Source organism: Peromyscus leucopus, chromosome 3 (assembly GCF_004664715.2).
Source record: "Peromyscus leucopus breed LL Stock chromosome 3, UCI_PerLeu_2.1, whole genome shotgun sequence".
In the NCBI taxonomy this organism is placed as follows: domain Eukaryota; kingdom Metazoa; phylum Chordata; class Mammalia; order Rodentia; family Cricetidae; genus Peromyscus; species Peromyscus leucopus.
Window position 1 is genome coordinate 74,936,974 of NC_051065.1, and position 18,697 is coordinate 74,955,670.

At 45.2% G+C, this 18,697-nt stretch overlaps 1 protein-coding gene across 4 annotated transcripts in view; it reads right to left on the reverse strand.

Annotated features, from left to right (window-relative positions):
* The window catches only part of Pde1c (phosphodiesterase 1C), a 413,422-nt gene that overhangs the window by 363,621 nt on the left and 31,104 nt on the right, over window positions 1–18,697 (reverse strand). The window lies entirely within an intron of this gene.

Consider the following 18,697-nt stretch of genomic DNA (forward strand, 5'->3'; position numbering starts at 1 on the left):
GATAGATCTAGGCTGATAGATCTGGGCTTGTAGGATACAGTGTTTTGAATGAGAATGGTCCCCATAGGCTCATATGTTTGAACACTTGGTACCCAGTTGGTGGAACTGTTTGAGAGGGATTAGGGGGCATAGCTTGTTGAAGGAGATGTGTCACTAGAGGTAGGCTTCGAGATTTCAAAAGCCCATGTCACTCCCTGTTAGTGTGGTCTTTCTCTTTCCCTGTCCCCTTCCCCTCCCCCTCCCCCTCTCCCTTTTTTTTCTCTCCCTCCTCCTCCCCATCTCAGCTATTATCATGATGACCCACGGGCTCTGAAACTGTGAGCCCAAAATGAAATACTTTCTTCTATAAGTTGTTTTAGTCATGATATTTTGTCATAGCAATAGAAAAGTAACTAAGACACTGGGACTCCTGACACAATAAGTTAGTTCTAGTAGACCACAGGCAGAGATGTTCTTGTAGGCAGATTAGGGCAGGGAACCCCAACTGGTAGGAGGCAGGAGGGCATGATTTGCTTGAACCACACAGGTACTGCACCCTCTTGCACTATGAACATATAGGTGTTTGTTTTTTTTGTTTTTTTTTTGAGACAATGCTTCTGAAACCAAGAACTTTCCACAAATGAGTACCTGTGAATTAGCTCCCCACACAAAGAATAACAGTCTTTCTGTATCACGAGTGTGCACACACACACACACACACACACACACACACACACATACACACACACACATACACACACACTTCATAAAGCAGAGAGAAAGAAGAGTACTCAAATTAGTCCTTTGATTCCTTCAAGATCAGAAGGGGAAAACCACTGACAATGCCTAAAAAATATCTGTAGTTTCCAGTGAATGACAAATTCTTCAACCCAGAGGACTGCGTCTGGCGGGACTCAAAATGGTTCACATTGCATACTGGTCCTGGGAGTGTAAGTTTCCCTCTCCATCACACAGACCTGAAGATCACCTACAGGCATGTCAAACAAGTCTACATTGAAATCATGCTTCTCCCAGAAAAAGCCCTTTTTTCCCAGCTTTAGTCTCATGTCATATAAATGGGGAAATGTTTAAATTTAAGGGTCATTGTGGGAAACAGTCTATTGAGTTCTTAGTATCCAATTGGTGCTAATTTTATCAGTTTTTAATTTTTATTTATTTATTTACTTTAGGTGTGTGTGTGTGTGTGTGTGTGTGTGTGCGCGCGCGCACTAACTGCATGTATGCCAGAAGAGGGCATCAGACCCCACTATAGATAATTGTGAGCCACCATGAGGTTGCTGGGAATTGAACTCAGGACCCCGGGAAAAGCAGCCAGTGCTCTTAACCACTGAGCCATCTCTCCTGCCCCTACTTTTATCACCTTTAAATATAGCTTGAGTCTAGAACATCCCCTAATGGCCCGTGTGGTGAAGGCTTGCTTGATTCCCAGAGTGGAGTCCTGAGTGGGAGTGGCACCTTTAAGGGATGGGACCTAGCAGGAAATCTTCAAGTCCATGCAAGTATGCCCTAAGACGACTGTGGGACCCTGATACATTCTTTGACTTCACTTTTAATTTAGTTTTATTTATTTATTTATTTATTTATTTTTTATTTTTTTTATTTTTTTGGTTTTTTGAGACAGGGTTTCTCTTGTGTAGCTTTGCACCTTTCCTGGAACTCACTTGGTAGCCCAGGCGGGCCTCGAACTCACAGAGATCCGCCTGCCTCTGCCTCCCGAGTGCTGTAGTTTTATTTTTATACATTTTTAACTGAATTAGAATTGTATCACTTTCCTCTTCTCTTTTCTCCTTCCAGCTCTTCCCAGGTCCCCTTCTTCCAACCCCTGAGAGCCCCCACCCACTCTCAAATTGATAGCCCCTTTTACTTTCATTATTACTGTTACATGCATACATACATACATACATACATACATACATACATACATACATACATGTGTGTGAATACACAAACACATATAAACACAACATGCTGAATTTATTATTATTGTTTGTGTATAAGGTTTCAAGGTTGACCATTCTGCACTGGACAACCAATAAGGGAGTTCATAGCTAGGAGAGGCTAATTCTCTTTTTCCCAGCAGTCATTAGTTTCCTGTAGTTCATTGTCTAGGGGTAGGATCCTGTAAAAAAAAATTCCCCTTCCACATTGGCTTGTCCTTTGATAGGAGAGGTCATTTTACAGCATATTTCCTGTCTCTTACAATCATTCAGCCCCTCTTCTGCCATGTTCCCTGAGCCATAGATGCAGGAACTATGCTGGAGATGTACCCACTGGAGCTGGGCCCCTCATGAGCTACTGATCTGTGCCTTGTGTCCAGTTCTCATGTTTGGAATGAAACATGAAAAGGATGGTTTTGCTTCACCACACACTCCAAGCCAGAGGCCCCAAAGCAATTAATTGGTCCACTTGGTTATGGAGTGGAATCTCTAAAACCATGAGACCCCCCTCTTCCAAAAAAAATCTTTCCTCCTTGTAAGTTATCTCAGATATTTGTCATAGTAGTAGAAAGCTGACTAACGCACCTTCTCTTCTGCAAAAGATAACTGAAATCTGGGTCATAGAGACCTGAGAAAGAGAGAATTTTTATACTCCTGCTCAGGAAGGACACTTATGCATGGCAGTTTCTGAGCTGACTCTAGGAAGAATGAGAAATGTCTCAGTCTCAAACACCTTTTGAGATGAGGAATTATGTGTAAGTGGGTTTCCAAGGAGACCATTTTTACAAAAGCTACTACGAGACACAAAGAAAGTTAAACCTGCTCCTGTTGTCAACAAGCTCCTTCTGCATTCTGACAGGTGATGGAAATGTAGGAGGGAAAGGCCCAAAAACCGAGTATGAAGGCAGTACCCTCACACACGGTTGTGGAATGAATAACTAAATGAAAAGGCAAACAATGCCGTGCTTTCCTCGATGGTGATTGGGAACCGTGGGGAAATGGCCATATGGACCTCAAGCAAGGAACATACAGGCACCAGGAATGCATTGCTGAGCCCGAGACAAGAGTAGGTACAAGATGACAAGGAAAAGGGCAAGCTCTGGACTTGAACTCTTCTACTTTCTGTAGAAACAAGAACTTTGCAGCCAAAACCACACACGAAAACTCTCAAGATCTCAGAACCAGCCACTTTACCCAGGCTAGTCCTGCTCCCAGGCAACATTTGCTGTAGCGATTGGGGAAATAGAAAGCCTTTTGCTCGCCATCTTTGTGGGTACTTGCTCTTTCTCCCAATCCATGGCTCCTTCTACTAGACACCATTTCTCAATGAGTGCTCCGTGGAACACTAGCACAAGGTTACCCATGGGGAAAGGCACTGTATCTGATTATGATGCTCAGTTATGAACAAATCTAATGGCACAGGGTTTTAAAGCACATGGACTAGAAACTCCTTTTTTTCACCCAGACATGAAACAGCGGGCTGGAAGGGATATTCTGCCAAGCACTGCCATGGATATAATTCTTAGCAATGGGGTTCAGCAGTGCCATCAGTTGGCAGTGTGTACCCAGCTACCCACAAAAGAGACCCTGAGTTAATGGCCTAGACTCTGAGAAAGTAAGGAGATCTGCATTCTTTAGGTCCACAAAACAAGGAAAACACAAATTATAAAAGACAAACTTCTGCAAATTCAAGAAGGGAGAGATAGGCATGCTTGCCGAATGAAGGACTTTAGACAGCAAAGGCAATATGATTACCTGGGTTAGACCAGGGGCATCTTCTCAATGACAGGATATGACAAGGATGGAAAGAGAGACACCTCCTTAAACACCAGACTGAATCAAGATACAGGTTGTCTGTGACTCTGGCAGGAAGACACGAGACATCCCTGACCAGTCTCTGGACATCGGCCCAGAAAGCGCATCGCACCACAGTAGTAACTATCATTGACACGTCTACTTTACCCTAAATCCAAACTTTTTCCACTTAAACTTTTACAACTGTGAGCTCATGTATCCACCCAACAGCCCATAATATGTCATTACTTCAATTTTGAAGATTAAAAAAAAAACCCAAGGCACAAAAATAAGTCAATCATCATGTCTTAAGTATAGTGGAGTCACACCTTCTGTGGGGGTGAGGATGAGCTTCTAAAGATAGCTTGAAAGGCAAACATTGCATGTGTTTCAGGGTTGCCTTTGAAAAATCCTTTAACTCAAGTGTAAGGAGTAGGTGCCTTTGCATCACTTATCCAATCCTAAGATATATGCATGATAAACATTTAAAACAGAGCATTTAATAACGGATCTAAATGCTCAATTTAAGTTTTCAGACTTCTAAGTTATGTCGAAAATCGAAAACGAGGGGATATAAAGATCTGTGAATCAAATAGACATGTAGTATTGCCCACCTCAGCCCAATCATCTCAGCCTGCACTCTGGGAGGACTGGTGGCCTGCCCAAGACCAGCTGGCCAGCTGAGCTCAAGCCAGAGGTCAGTCATTTAAAATGACGGCCTTCGGGAAACAGTTCTCCAATGAGCTATGCAGCAGACTGACATGAGGAGAAGCTGTTAAAAGTGGAGTCTGAATCAAAATCAGCCTCCCTTCCCAGGCAACTGATTCAGCAGAAGGCCCTCGAAGCACGCTTTGAGAAACCCTACTGTCAGCTCTAATGCCTGGTCTAGTACACTGTCTCCTAACCCCGCTGCCATCTGCCCGGTGCTCTGAGGCTATAAATACACCCAGTGTTGGTCACTGATAATGCCGTAGCCACATCCTCTTACCCACAGCTCAGAAGCAACATGCCCACAGCCCCTCTGTAAGCATCCCCAGATGCTTTGGGTCAATTTTAATGATTCAGGACAGAGCAAAGCCCTTGAAATTGTAGGACACTTCCCTGCAAGAATTCTGTTTCCTCATTAATCCCCCAAAGCCTTTTACCTAAACATACCCAAGGGCTGGGTACAAGTGCAGATTTGGCTGTAACAAGCCATGAAGGCATCCAGTCACAGGTTCACATTTCTGAATAGACTTATTCTCCTCCCTTTGATTGAAAGAGCACATGACCCAGTGCCAGATGGCGACATGCGTACAAATCAAGCTGGATTAAATCAAGAGCTTTAGTGAAGCATGATGCAGATAAAGAAGATAACAGATGAGAGAGAGAGAGAGAGAGAGAGAGAGAGAGAGAGAGAGAGAGAGAGAGAGAGAGCAAGCACAAATGCTGAATTGTTTAAACTATAGCAGTGGATTCTCAGCATGCAGCCTGTCCTTGTTCCCAAGCCTCTGAACCACATCTCTCACACCTGGGTATGCTCCCAACATTCCCACATATAACTGACCAGATCTAAGCCTAAATCAGGCAACCCAGGACTAAGGCCCTTATTCCTTTTCTCACCCCACTGGCTACATTGTAGCATTGAAGCTGGTGCTATGGTTCAGATCTTAAACATCACTCAAAGGTCCATCTGGCAATGGCTTGGATTTCAGGAAAGTGTTATTTGGCGGTAGTAGAGCCTAGAGGAAGAGCTGCAGGACTTCAAAGAGATGCTCTCGAAGAGGCTAGCGAGACCCTTGCCTCTTACTCTCTCTTTGCTTCCCAACCATGCAATGAGCGACTTCCCTTGCTCAGGTTCTCCGACCATTATGTAGTATTACAGGCCTAAAGCTGAGGGGCCACCAGGTATGGCCTGAAGACGCTAAGGCTGTGGGCCAAAATAAACCTTGTCTCTCTATATGCTGCTATTTCTAGGGTTCAGTTATATTCTCTCGAGAAATTCTTAACTATCTCAAAAATTTGTTGTAACATTTTCCCAGGAATTTTTTTTTTCTTTTTTTTTTTTGCTGTATTATAGGCATTTGCTTCTAGAAACAAGAAGTCAATCAAAAAGGCTGGATTTGCCTTTTTCAATATGGCATGAAGAGGCTAAAGCTTTAGATCAAAATCAGGAGCACCATTATCTACTCAGGTTTCCTAACCAGACACCTGAGCACCCACCATCCTCCACTCCTTTGATCTCACCTCCCATCCCTAACCCATCATGACAGCCTATCAGTCTGATGTCTAGCCCATCTGTGCCCCTCCAGACAACACCATCAGAGCCATTCTGGTCTTTATCCTGGCCACCATGTATCTCTTCCAAATGACAGGAGCAGTCTCCTAACTGAATCTTGCCCCAAGATTCTTCCATGTTTGCTCAGCTGCCATAACCAGCCCTGCACCCTGGCACCTGCACAATGCCCAGCTCAGGGGAGAGTTCAAAGCACACTGGCTACTGGTCTACAAACAATAAGGTCTAACTTAAATATACGCAACTCCTTGGCCTTTCTTTGCTCTCCACTTCCACCCCGGCTGCCTGCATACCTTTGTGGCTACCCCTTATTATTAAAGCAAAGTCCAAGTTCCTTATGACTACTTACAAAGATTGTTCTTGGCATTGAGCCAGGTATGTCGTGAGCTATTTCCTTCACATGACCTCCATTCCAAATCAGCCAATGTGAAGTTGTTGCAGTTGAGATTATGCTGACTGGTTATATCATAATGTAGAGGTAGCCCAACTGATGGGATGCCTTTAGAGAGAACGCCATGGCACCTTTCCCCTTGGAGTCAGGACACATAGCAGTTACAAACATTTTAGGCAAATTCTAGAAGGTTTTTTTTTTTGTGTGTGGTTAGTTGGTTGGTTGATTGGTTGTTTGGTTCAATTTTTTTTGTTGTGTGTGTGTGTGTGTGTGTGTGTGTGTGTGTGTGTGTGTGTGTATGTGTGTGTGTGTGTGTGTGTGTTTGAGACAGTGTCTCCTGTCACCCACACTGGCTTGGAATTTACCACAGTGGGTTTGAATAGGAATGCCCCCCATAGACTCTTGTGTTTGAAAACTTGATTCATAGGGAGTGGCACTATTAGGAGATGTGGCCTTGTTGGAGTAGGTATGGCTTTGTTGGAGGAAATGTGTCACTAGGGGATAGGCTTTGAGGTCTCAGAAGCTCAAGCCTGTCTCTTCCTGCTGCCTTCTGATTCAGATGCAGAACTCTCAGCTACCTCTCCAGCACCATGTCTGCCTGCATGCCCCTATGCTTCCCACCATGATGATAATGGAATAAACCTCTGAACTATAAGCCAGCTCCAATGAAACGTTTTCCTTGATAAGATTTGCTGTGGTCATGGTGTCTTCACAGCAATAAAACCCTAAGACACATACTATGTGGCTGAGTCTGGCCTTGGACTCTTAGTATGCCCCCACACTTGGATTTTCAGGGAGTGATGATCTAACTGTATATTTCACAGAAGAACACTTATGTCCCTCTTTTGTGACTTGTCTTCTCTTAGTCAACTCTTGTCTTATTGTTTCTTGTTTGTCTTCAATTTTTATTTCATGTGCATGGGCGTTTTGCCTGCATGTATGTCTATGCACCACATGTTTTTCTGTTGCCTGTAGAAGCCCAGAGAGGACATCAGATTCCCTGGAGGTATATACTGTTGTGAGCTGCCATGTGGATACTAAGAATCAAATCCAAGCCCTCTGGAAGAGCAGCAAATGCTCTTAACTGCTGAGATATCTCTCCGGCCCCAGAAAACCAGGCTTTTAAGATAAACTATCTTTTTTTTTTTTTTTTTTTTTTTTGGTTTTTCGAGACAGGGTTTCTCTGTGTAGCTTTGCGCCTTTCCTGGAGCTCACTTGGTAGCCCAGGCTGGCCTCGAACTCACAGAGATCCACCTGCCTCTGCCTCCCGAGTGCTGGGATTAAAGGCGTGCGCCACCAACGCCCGGCGATAAACTATCTTAAGTTCTAAAGTTTCAGTCAAGCAAGAAGTATAAGCTCTAGAAATCTGATCTTCAGTATTGCAGATACAGCAGCTCAACAGTTCTTTTTCGGTGTTAATGACTGAACCCAAGGCCCCCAAATTGTCTGGTTTTTTAATTATAACCAGTTTAAGAATATAAACATACATATTCATAAAGTAGAAAAAAAGAATTTATTAGGAGATTGAAATTAAATACCATATTAAGTGAAAGTTATATTTTAACCATTAATTTTAGCAGATAGAAGCTTCTCAGATGGGGGCTGAAAGATGCATTGATCTATGGATATGACAGGAAGTCATTAGGATTTGTTTAATGCCGTGTCCATTTAGCAGCATATAATAGTAGGTTCTCCCCTATCTAGCCATATGTTCTTAGAAGAATGATAGCAACACATACGGGCTTCTTGTGGAGCTGGACTTAAGCAGATGTAGCTGGTTTCTCCCAAGGTGTTCATGTCACTATTGCATCAGTGGACATGTCTGGCCAGGCTGGTCATTACAGTAGGTGGAAGGACTCACAGCCGGATATAATTAATGATTACTTTTCTCCCCCAGTAGTTTGCATAGCATCTCTAGCACTGTGAAAGCTAGCCAGTAGAAATGAAGCTTCCAGGTTGGTACTAACTTGATTTCATCATGTTCTATGACTCAGGAATACGGTGTCTTCAGCAATAGAGTCTTACCATTACATTCTGGAGCATAACCAAGAGCAGTGGCAATAGCCTGTAATGTTTGGGGCACTGTGGGACCTCACTGGCCAACAACTAAATGATGATTAATACAGAGACGCACAACAGCCCAAGGTTCAGAAAATAGGAGACTGCATATATAAATATTAATAAACAAACAAATGAATGAATTTTAAATATGTTAACAAACACAATATTAGTCTGGTAGTCGGCATTAGCTTCTGAATGGCTGGACCCAGTCTGTGTCTCTTCCAGCTCCTTAGATCACAACTTACACAGCACAGTGGACTGAAAACTGTCAATGGTCATTCAGCATTTAAGTGACAAATTTTGAGTACAGAATGGTTCTGGGGAGGTGGGAGAAATTGGGACTATCACAAGTACGTTGGTGAAAGATGATATATCTTGGAGAGAGTGAAGAAATTAACAAATGCAACAACCTATGGGCTGAGCACCAGCATTCACTACTGAAGACGGTATTAATTAAGATCAGCTCCAGAAAGAGTTCCTAGTTCCGGAAAACTAGAAAATCCAAACATTTTGAGGCTTTACGTAAACATAGCCCTCAGGGGCGCCTTCTTGGTCCCTGTATGAGATGCTTTTTGCTGCTTTTATAAACAGCCTTTCTATGCTGTCCACAGCCAAAGTGGCCTTTGCTGAAACCCCTGATAGAGACTCATCAGCCCTGTCAGCCTTTCAGAGAGCCCAGCTGTCCTACTCAGTGCAAATGCCTTGCAACAAATGAAACCCAAGTCAGAAGTAGAGTTTGCTTGATGATTGTTCTCTGTACCACTTCCTCACGTCTCCCAAACTGGTGGCTTTCTAAAGGGTCCGGTAGACACGCAATTAAGTTTATGCAGCTGAGGAGAAACGTAGATTCCGAAAGGCTGAAGACAGCCTGGCTGAGGAGAAGAAGCAGTGGCCTGTGCTTTTAGAGACAAAAACCTGCCTCACTCATGTCTACTAAACCTCAGTGCCTGCCACATAACCTCTGAGCTCAGTTTCCTCATCTACAGGATTGAGCCAATAATATCTGCTCTAGGTCACATGAGTATTGAAGTAAAAAATTATTTCAGTTTAGTTGAAGCAAACATATCTGTGGCACAAGCAATGTGTTTAGCATTGAGCTAGCACTGAAGTCCCAGGCCTGGGAGGCAAAAGCAACATCATTTGGTAATGCATGGACACACTCAGAGGACAGCCCAGGAGTGTCCACCCTGGGGGGTGGAGACAGAGATCAGAGAGTGTCTTGGATGAGCATTAGAGGAAAACACGTTCCAAACAGAGCAATCTAAGAATTCCAAGCTAGGGAGAAGGAACAACATGATACATTGGATATAATAGACAGCTAGCTCCCTGCCGAGGAGGGAATGGAGCAAGCAGGGACAGGGACAGAGACAGCATAACCTTCCATCCTTCCTGAGAGAACAGAAAAAAAAAAGAAACACTCCTCCATCCACTCCAACTCTAAAACATAGCCAAAAAGCTCAACAGTATCCTTCATTGACATCACAAACCAACAAAAAATGTTATATTTCTAGGCAGATGGTAAAGAAAAATGTTTTCTCTATTTGTTAGAAATGTCACCAATTGGAACAGTCCATCCAAAGCAAGAATGGAGTGTATGAGTATGTGTGTGAATGTGTGAGTACATGACAGGCACACATGAGTTTGTGTGTATGTTTGTGTACACTCATGTACATATATGCAAGTAAGAGAGGGAAAGACCTCTGCAGAAGAGCTGCCCAGTCCAACAAAGACTTCATGAGATGGCTTTAGTGCCAGCCCCATGCCACCCACAAGGTCCCTAACTACAGAGGGCTAGTGGATCCTCCAGAAAATTAGTACACACCATTGTGTCTGATTCAGGAATAAACTCAGAAAAGCAGCTCTGTGTGTGTGTGTGTGTGTGTGTGTGTGTGTGTGTGTGTGCTCTTAAGAATCTGCCCAAAGCAGCCAGTCTAAAGCAACTGAGATATCTAACCCTCCCCACTGCCAAATATTCCCCAAAGGGCTCTGAAACCCATTGATAACAAAAGGTCCCAGAGGTTAACAGGAGCACCAGGGTATGGTGGCTGATGTCACCTTGCAAGCTATTAGGAGCACTAATGAGTTCATGGGCTCAAAGCCACTGGGATGGGAGCTACTAGGATAAACCACCTAAGCCAGAGGGGTCCTGCCTCCCTCTTTCTAGTGTTCAATGAGATAGCAGTGCACACAGGAGGGACAATGATCGGAGCCTTGTGAGTGTGCAGACATCAGTCTGAATATGGTTGGGCTGTACTCAGGTTCTTTCAAAGGCAGGAACCTCCTAGAAAGTCTATTTTACAGTTCCTCATTTGATGTGACTGGTCCTGAGAATTTGCATTTTTCCCAAGCTTTAGGAGATACTGAAGCAGCTGGCCCATGGACTGCCTTCTGAGCAGCCCTGGGCTACCACTCACTACTGCCAAGACCTCTGCTGACGTCCTGGAAGGCCCTTGGCCTGTTTCCTCATCTTTAAAAAGAAGATTTCATTATTATTTATATATTTAATACGTTTTTAATTGGAATAGAATTATATGACTTTCTTCTCTCCCTTTAGCCCCTCCCAGCTCCCCTCCCTCTAAACCCCATGTCCCCCAACTCTCTCTTTGACTACTATTATGGCATACATACATATGTATGTGTATGCATATAACATGCTGAGTCCATTTTTGTTGTTTGTGAATATAAGGTTTTCATTCTGCACTGGACCAGTCTCCTCCCAGCAGTCATTAGTTCTTTGTCTAGGAGTGGGATTCGATGAAATTTTCCCCCTTCCATATCAACATGTCCACTGGCATTGACATTGCTTCAGTCTTGTTGGTACAGCCATTTCTAGGAGACTGTTTTCACAGCAGACTTCCTGGTATTCTCGTCTTACCATCTTTCCACCTCCCACTTTCATGACATTCCCTGAACCACAAATGTGTTTCACCTGCATGTATGCATGTGTACCACGAGCATGTGGTGCCCATGGAGGCCGGAAGACAGTGTCAGATCCTCTAGAACTGGAGTTGGAGAAGGTCGGGCACCAGCATGTGATGCTGAGAACCAAACCTAGGTCCTATGCAAGAGCAGCCAGTGCTCCTGACCTGAGCCATCTCTCTAGACTCCTGCTTCCTTGCCTTTTAAGTGGGCATAACACCTGCTGCCTTCAATCCCTTGGGCACTGCATGAGAGGACCTGTTTTTCAGGATCTTACATAAAAGAGGCATTTGATCCATGGAATCTACAACTGTTACTGGGAGAAAAAAAAAAGAAAACAATCACACACTAGAAACCAGGGGCCATGGAAAAAGGATTACCCTCTCTGTCTCTGTCTCTGTCTCTGTCTCTCTCTCTCTCTCTCTCTCTCTCACACACACACACACACACACTTCGTTTCTTAAAAATCTTATGAGAACACTAAACTCTGCCCTTGAAAACTTGCTTGTCCTGAGGAACAGAGAAGCTGTAGCTGCGGAGATCTGTGTGGCTGCCCTGCCGGCCTCCAGTGCCACTGTTAATTTAGTCACAAAACCTTCACTAGACAGAGCCATAGTTTTGTTCTGGGCACCAGGAACTGAGCTGAAAAGACCCCACTCCAGTCCCTGAAAATAAGCTGGTGACTGACACTCATGGTTCTGAGCGCCACACTAGAAACTATCAAACACAGGGGGCGGGGGAAAGACATCAGTGCGAGGAGGCGCGGGACTTAGAAACACTCGCCGACGACTGTGTGTTTGTGCTGGGCTGTGAAGGAGATATAGGAAGAGGAGAGAGGACCGTCAACAGAAACAAAATCAGGGAAGCAGGACCATTGGGCAGCGAGCCCCTCCTGTACTGTGCAGAATCATGCATGCGTGTGCAGGACTGGGTGAGGTTGGTTCAGAGACGGGAAGGGCCGGGTAGATGGTGGTGAGAAATTCCTCATGAGGGAGAAAGGGAGACGTGGCATGTTTACACATAACCACTTCTGTTTGGGGTTAGGCACTGTGGCAACTATGTGGGTGGGTCAGAGAGCCAAGGTTAGAGAAACCCTGCAAGAGACACAGGGGACAAGAGATGGGAAAAGCCTGACCCAGAGTGAAGACATAGGAAAGGGGATGAGACAGAAGTCAAAGGCATTTCACAAGAATCCCCTCCACTGGTTTCATTGGGTTTTACCACCTCACAAGGCAGAGCTCCCAGAGCTAACCCTGAGGGTCTAAGCACATGGACTTACACAAGCAAATGTCTCCCCAGGAGATTTTGCTGATATTGGTGTAAGATACAGGAAGGTTGTGTGATAGGGTTCTCTAAAAGCTGAGAACAGCCAGCTTCTTTGGAGCTGAACTAATAGGCGTCCCTGTGGCATCCTGAGTCTGGACTCTCCTGTCAGGTGCTGGTGGTGAAAGCCCAGAAGAACCATGGCTGACTTCTGTCCAGTGGCAAAAGTCTGAGCAGCCACACCCACTGTTCCTCATTCAATGCCGGAGCGTGGGAATTAATGTCAGAAATTCACCAAGAGGCCAGAGTCCCTGCTGCAAGCAACCAGTTCCCTCTGCCCTGCCAGTCCTGCCCAGGGCTTCTATTACTCACTTAGTCCATCCTAGTTACAGGCTACTCTGTGATTCATCTTGCTCCCTCACCCTGGTGAGTCCAAGGCCTGTGGGGTAACAGGAGGGCTATTAGATACAGAGAAAATCTTCCCCTCTTCCCCTCAGTTTCCTCCTCTCCTATAAAGTGGAGTGTTCATCTGCTATGCCTATAACATGTCAGCCTGAAGATTCAGTGCAGAAAAGTACATAAAAATGTCCTGTCCCACAGCTGGAGAGATACTCGGCAGTTTAAAGCACATGCTGTTCTTACAGAGGACCCAAGTTCAGGTCCCAGAACCCATGCCAGGCTACTTAAAACCACCTGTAACTCTAGCTCCAGGAGGTCCAATGCCTACTTCCACTCTCTGTGGGCACCTGCACTCATGCAGACACGCACCCACACAGACTTGTGGGCATAGACATAATGAAAATTTTTTAATGTCCTATGGACTGCAAATCAATATATGATGCTGTTGCTCCAACTTCCAATCCAGACTCATGTCTTCAGCTTCTTGCTGGCTTGCCTTTGTTCTCAAGGCAGCCAGCCCTGAAAGGTCATTTAGAGGTTGACTGCTGGGGCACAGGGCTGAAATGCATTGGTTCATCTGTGCATCCACGTTCTGACCCACATACATGTACAGTATAGTCTGTGCACGAGCTTTGTGTGGCTGCTGTGGTTCACAGGTACACACAGTCCCTGACCTCACCAGCTCACAGACAAGCTTCTCCGCCACTTCCTGATTACCAGCTACTGAGCACCAAAGTAAGAAATAAGCAAAGATGAAGGGAGAGATGCAAAAAATAAGTATAAGTTTTTGGATAAGTTACAGGAAGACAGGGAATGAAGAATGACAGGGACTAACAATGAGAAAAGACAGCTTTTTGGCTATTGCCCCAAAACTGTTGTGGCTGGCTGGGTCTGGTCAAATCCATTCCAGGAGTAGGCACAGGCACAGAGGAAAGTCAGGACTCAGGGAAGACTGACTTATGCCAGATACCAACTCCATAAGTTCAAGTCCCAACTCCTCATTTACTGTGTGACAATGGAAAAATGATGACTTGTGGCAGATAGCAACTCCATAAAGTCTCAGCTCCTTACTTATTGTGTGACTATGGGAAAAGCCTGTGACTTCTTTGTGCCTTGGTTTCTTCATCTATAAAATGGGTAGATGGTAATTGACTTATTTTAAAGTGTTGTGAAAATTAGAATGAATGAATGTTTGTTTGTAAAATGCTTGAAGGGGTACCTAGGATCCTGCCAGGAGTACCTGCCATCATTATAATTCTTAACCGCTGTTAGCATCGAGCAATTGAAGACTGGTAACAGCTGTGGTTGGGTAGCAGGAAGACAGAGCCATCCAAGTCCACATCTTGCTTAGAGGCTGAAACCTAGCACAGACTCCTGGTGAGGCTGGAGACCCAACAGAGGGGGTTGTTCCAAGCCCGCCAGACCCCAGCTAGGGCTCTGCCAGCTGTCTGCTGACTCTGTGTGGCCACTGGAAAACTGACACATATATCCTCATTGCTACCTGACAATGAGTCCAGAAGAGAAGCAGAGAGCAGCCCTCCAGGAAGCCCTCTTTGCAGCCAGGGACAGGGGTCCATTAGGTTACACACTGTCCATCCCATCTACGTGCTCAGGCAAGCCGGATATTCTCCAGTGAGCCAGGGAGGCAATCTCAGAACTACGGAGCCCTACATAGTTTCAGGGGTAGCAGATGAATGGAGCACTCACTCAAAGATGAGGAGCAAATGTCCCCATGCCTTGACATGCCCACCAAGCACGTCTCTAAGAACAACTGGATTCAAAATCAGTTTCTGCCTCCCACCAGTTGGAGAAACATGAACAAATTCCCTAATCTCTTAGAGACTACGTGTCTATTTAACGAAAACAAAACCCACTTCTCAAGATTAAGTCATATCCTAACACAAGGCTGAGCCTACCCTAGGCATTCAAAGCTGAGACAAACCAGACCAGGCTGGATCTGATAATGCTGTCCCCTCTTAACCTGCCTCATCAGAACGGCAAAGTCTTACGATGACTCACTCATCAGTCCATTTTCCACATGCGGCCCTCCTTGCCCATGAGAGCCCGGCACGTGGCATAACCCGGGGCCTGCTGGTGTGCAGAGGGACAAGGGAAAGGTTATGCCCCTGGTGAATTCTCAGTTAACAAGCTGTCTGTAGGCCCAGCAAAGCCTGTGCCAGCCAGGAGAGTTCAAGACTTCAAGGTCCCTATGGAATGATAATGTTTTTTTTAAAGCTAGGGCACTGATGAGCATTGCCTTGATTTGGGAACCAGCTTACATGTGGAAACTCCGGAAATCTGACAACCACCAGTTTCCTGAAACTGTTTTGGATAAGCTTGCATCCTTCTATGATTTTTTTCCCTCAAGCCAAGTATTTTTCACTCACGGGTAGCACACCCTCCAAGAATCCTTTACAAGCCAAAGCTCTTCCAGTGTTGCCAGACCCCAGTCACTTACTCTCTCAAGTCTTAGTCTTTTCACCCATGAAAAGGAGACAACAGGACCCAACCCTCAGAGGAACGAGGTGGACTGAGGGAAGTGTGTCTTTGATCTGCCCTGCACAGGGCGGGAGAGAGGTCCTTAGTAGATGCCCTACCACATCTCTACTGTCTCACTTCATGGTGTGGACTTCAGTGAGTTATACACATGGGAGAAAGCTGAGGGTGGCCTTGAACTCCTGATCCTCCTGCCTGCACCTCCCAAGTACTGGGACTACAGTTATATACTACCATACCTATTATGTTATGATGGGGATCAAACCCAGAGCTGTGTGAGGTAGGCAAACTCCCTTCCAGCTGAGCCATACCCCCAGCCTCAAAGACAAATTTTGACACAGTTTTCCAGTATTCCAGCCAGGGAGAAAGAGAGGGCCCATGCTGGGGGAACACTGCTACCCAGACTCGGGACCTTCTGTGCCCTCTCTTTCTTCTCTCTCCCTCCCTTCATCAGCACTTTGTTAAATTTTACCCATGTGCTAGCACCACGGGTCACAGGGTTTGCGGTAGCCCAGGCCCCACAAGTCTATAGGAAAGCTACTGACTTGACCCATCGTCCAACTAGGGTCAATGTAGCTCCGTCTCCTGCCAGCTGGGGTCCCTCAACAACCTTTGACATCTCTAAACTCCCCGAAGAGAAGGCTTTCCACACTCACTCCTAGTCTCACATAAGATCTCGTGATTTGCTCACTGCCCTGTGCTGAAAGTTTAAATAGCTAAATCATACAAAATATTTTTCTTATGGAAACCTTTATTTTTCCTCACCCACCCACCCAGCGGAAATCCCTCGAGCAAACATCATCACAACACTACACTATGATGTCATCTACCAAAACGGACCCAATTGATCCATAGAAAGAGAGCACTGTCCCTGCCAGCTTCTCCTTCCGGGAAGCCCTCGGGACTCCGTTCTGCACGCTCACTTCTCTGCCCTGCCACTAGATCAACACACAACAAATGAGAAGGGTGTTTTCTTCTGCCCAGGCATGGATCAGTGCCCAGAAACTCTCCTTTCTACCTGACTGCTCGGCTGTTACCCCAGGAAGTGCTGCCAGACTTTGAGGACAAGGCCAAAACCCAGTCCCAGAACCACGCTGTGCCTGTGTCCCACTGACTCGACCAACCAGCTCAGCAAAGAGGACTTGGGTACTTAGGATGATGCAAGTAGGAAATCTGCGAAAATAAGAGCCAGGCTTGGCAGGGAAGGAAGGAACAGCAGCAGAGCCCAAACCAACCAGAAGCAAAGGAACAAATCCATGACCAAGGAAACCTGACTCCAGCTCTCATTATCGGGTGACCCTGGGAAAACTATTAGGACCTCAGTTTCCCCGTTTGGAAAATGACCCCGTGTAACCAACTATTTTCAGAACCCTGGCAAAGACCAGGGCAGTGCACATGCCACACACAGGATGCAGAGTTGGAAAATCATGACTTACATTGTCTGTCCTCCATGTGACTCGCCCAGGTCTTTGTTTCCTGTGACAGTGGCCAGTCCACGGAGAGCAGTCAGGGGTGGGCTCTCTCTGTGGACAGATTTCATCTTCCTCCCACCTCAGAGACCCAGAGATGCTCAGAGTTGCTCACTTTTGGCCTCTTTGATCAGAAGTAAGAAATGACAGTAATTTTGATTTCCATTAACCTTCCTGAGAAGTCTGTCAGTGTTACATCTGGAATGGTGGGAATCAAAACAGCTGGACCAACATTCTTCTGACAAGAAACATCAAGAGAACATTAATTCCCTGGGTAGTATCACCTCAATGTCATATATTTGTAGGTTTTTCTTTTAACAGGCCATCAGGTTTAAAGTATTTTTCTTTAGGTAGAAAAATGCAGAAACACTGTTGTTTTAAACTTCCTTTCCACTCAAGGAAGCAAGATATTTACAACTGTTTTGTGCTGACCCTGGGATGCGTGACTCACCTGTGGCTACTTTGGGATTTCTAGATATGACAACTACTAGCTAGTGAGGAAATGGCTACCACAGACAAGGGACTCCTGCTCTGGATGCAAATATTATTTTAAATTCTAAATTGAACTATAAACAGGACATGAACGTGTCAGGTTAATTTTTGACATTAATTTGTACTTCGTTTTCTTTGGTCCCTACCTCCCCTTTTACTCAGTTCTAAACAAGAAACCAGATGAAGAGTCTGTGTCCCCTCTGATCTCTTGTAAAATCTTATACTCTCTGAAAAATTATGCTGATGGGGGCCAGGGTTGGGGAGAGAAGTGTATTCACAGGTGGCTTTAAGAAGTCCCTGATATCAGACTCTGTAACACACACAGTCCCTGAGCACTTTATTGGGAAAGAATCGGGGACTTGAACTAGAGACCCGGTCCGTGTGTCATCCACCTTCCCGTCTCTCTCACCCACCTTGGGCTGCTGTGGTTCCTAGCAGAGGAAGAGAGACTCCAGTGATGGTCTCTTTTTGAATTTGCTGCCAACCACAGGATGGGAATTTAGACCAAGGTTTAAATTAAGTTTTGGAAAATTGAGAAGTCTGACATGACAAGTCTGTTGGGTTCATGAACTCAACACCAGCTGTGGTTACCTCACAAGACCGGTACAGGATCACGCAGTTGAGGCTGGAAACTCACCCAGAAACTTCGTCAGCACACACCTGTTCATCATCACCACCTCAACACCCTGGTAACAGAGGCTCTCTCTGGAGTTGATACTGTATTTAACTTTTTACAAAAGTTTCAAATTTATTTTTAAAAAGCTATTAAAAATAGTACGGAGAAATTCATATAGACATTACCCAGATTCATCTAACATTTTGTTCCACTCTCCTCCCACATCTCTCTCTCTTTCCCCTCCCTACTCCATCCCCTCTCACCCATTCTTTCTGCCTCTCTTCCCGCCCTCCTGTGTGTGTGTGTGTGTGTGTGTGTGTGTGTGTGTGTACACGCGCGCACGCGTGCGTGCACAAGTGTGTATGCCTGTATATAGTAAATTACACATATTACTGTGTTTAAACCCAAAATGCCTGTGTGTATACTTCCTAAGAAATGAGTCAATCACAGTACAGATATCTACACTGACACAGTGCCTTTATCTAACTTACCATCCACATTCCCATTTGGCCAGATGATCTAATAATACCCTTTATAGACTTTCTCCTCTGGACAAGATCCATTCTGAACTCTATCACTCATTTG